Consider the following 2,494-nt stretch of genomic DNA (forward strand, 5'->3'; position numbering starts at 1 on the left):
TCTGTCAAGCCTCATCGACATGAAACAGCAGATCCAGTGCGTTTAGAGATCACGCTGAAATTAACATAAAAGGTGGTAGTGGAGGTGGGGCTTCCCGGGACTATTAACGCTGTAGCTACCAAAGAGGGGACCTCAAGAGCTTCTACAAGCAATACATAACCATCATATTCCTGTTGACTCAGTCTTAGAGGACACTTATCTACCTCTAATAAACATTTGATAATTATGTAGAGGTTTATATATGTGTTACTTATCTTACCATTTGTATTTTAAGTTTGTTTTATTCATAGAATTATGTATTTATCACAAATATCCTTATTTCACTCCATTCCTGTAGTCTTTCCCGAAAGATGCACAGTTTTTATACAACAAAAACGTGCCCCCCTGCCCCACACATACACACCTGTTATCAGGACTAACCTGCTTGCTGCCCATACTTTGCTTTCCCCAAGCTAAGGGGTACTTTATATTAAGAATCTCTTTCCCAGCATCACTTGAAATAAAAATGCAGTTCAGGAAAGTTTTCTAGGATGTAAAGTTATTTTGGCATAAACCCCTGAAACAATCTTGAAAGGCCCTTCTGGTAACTGTCTGATAACACGGAGATGTCACACTGCTGGCAGTTTTTCCAGTAAATAGGAATGGCGGGTCAACAATGAACAGGCAGAAAAAACGCTTGCTTCAGGGTAAATCTCATACTAGAGCTGAGTAAGTGAGTTTGAAAAGTAAGACTGTGCAGTAAATTAACTTACGTTTTTACTTCATAAAGGTTGATAATTTGTGTCTGGGGTTTGGTAACAAATCTCCCAATTTAGATCTACTTCAGGGGCTTAAGTTTTGAGTGCCAATTCAGCGAGCCAGCATGACTGATGGGCGCACAGGAAAGAAACATAACACAAAATAATTGGAAAAAACAATCATTTGGTAAGAATAAAAGATGATTCACAATTGCTTTTTGAGGACATGTCTTGGCCCACAGCCTGCATTTGAGTAATATTGTGCTCAAATTATGTGCAACATTTCAGAAGTTAGAATGTGTACATTACCAGAGGTTGGTGCCATGAAATCACCTCGGAGAGGGTCCTTCCTCATTTCCCTTTTTAAAGTAAGGTAGCAACTGGTAAGGGCTACAGAGGTTCAGAGTTGGCCCTGGTACCTAGTGGGCACCTCTCAGGGTCTGCCTTGTTGCCTTGGCGCTTACACAACTGGATAACTGGTGTCTGCAGCCAGGCCTGTGAGACACTATATTGGCTCAGTAGCATGAGCTATATTCTCAAGTTGTTTATACTGATTGCGGTTTACTCGACTGACTGTAAGCAATTTGCAACCAGGGTAAAGCTGTACAACAGCATTCATGCACCATATTACATACATATTTTTTTATGAAAAGTGTTCAACCGGATCTAATTTGTCACAGGAAATTGAGATGAACTATACATATGAAAGGCAAAAGTGTCAACAGAAAATGTAGGAATCTATGGCATGGCCCCCTGCAGCTACGACAGTCACACTTAATGGAGTTTGACATGCCACCTGATCACTGGGCTGTCATAATCTGATTGCTGTTCTGTAATACAAAGAGAAGTGTTGTTCACCGGGAAATAATAAAATAAGATTTTTAGTTTCCTACAATAATATCAAAGCAGTATACCACCAAATATGTATTTTAGGAAGGTTGACAAAAAGCTATTTTGAAATATCAATATCAAAAGAGTTAATAATCTTCTCTGTATTTGCCTTGAATGCACACCGGGATAAAAAAAAACTGTAATCAGATTGCTGATGAGTACGTATACCAAGTACACAATTCACACTGATAAATCATTGGCAGTAATTGTGTGTCTCTTTGTGGTAATTCGAACCGTTCTTATTTCCAACTTGTCTCACACCAAGGTTTGGCCAGGGCCATTTGGCGTCACTTTCTAACACATGGGGTAGACCTAAGCTTCATGGTTGCAGAAAACACTTGGTTAAGATTTTGAACAAAACAACAACTCGTGGTTAGGGGTATAATTAATATCATGACATAATGAAATAGCTTGAAGTTGCGATTTGATGTCACACAGGACACACATAGTGGTCTCCTGGGTTAAAGCTGGGTTTGACGTCTATATAAGCGGACTTTATTGATCGTTATACTACGTCATCAGTCTTCCAGAGTACTTGATCTAGAGCGTGGATGGCATTGATTGTGGTTACTTGAATACCCGGTTGGGTCTCATTCCGGCACTAAATGTTGCCTTGTCAAATGCTGAAGGTTGTAAAAAATAGATGCTATCTTTCCCCTGGAAGTGGGACCGTCTTTTTGTAGTCAGACATTTTGCAATTCGCTTTGTTTCTTTTTGTTTTTGAGTTCCAGTCCATTTGCATTTCTTTCTGGTTGTTGGGGTCTTTTTGTGGTGAGTTTGCTTCTCCTCATTGTCACTTTGCATCTCTTTGTAGACACTCGGTTTACTATTCATCAAGATATGTTAACTGGGCCCAGGCCTAGAAA

The sequence above is a fragment of the Notothenia rossii genome (assembly GCF_949606895.1).
Source record: "Notothenia rossii genome assembly, chromosome: 6".
NCBI classification, from domain to species: domain Eukaryota; kingdom Metazoa; phylum Chordata; class Actinopteri; order Perciformes; family Nototheniidae; genus Notothenia; species Notothenia rossii.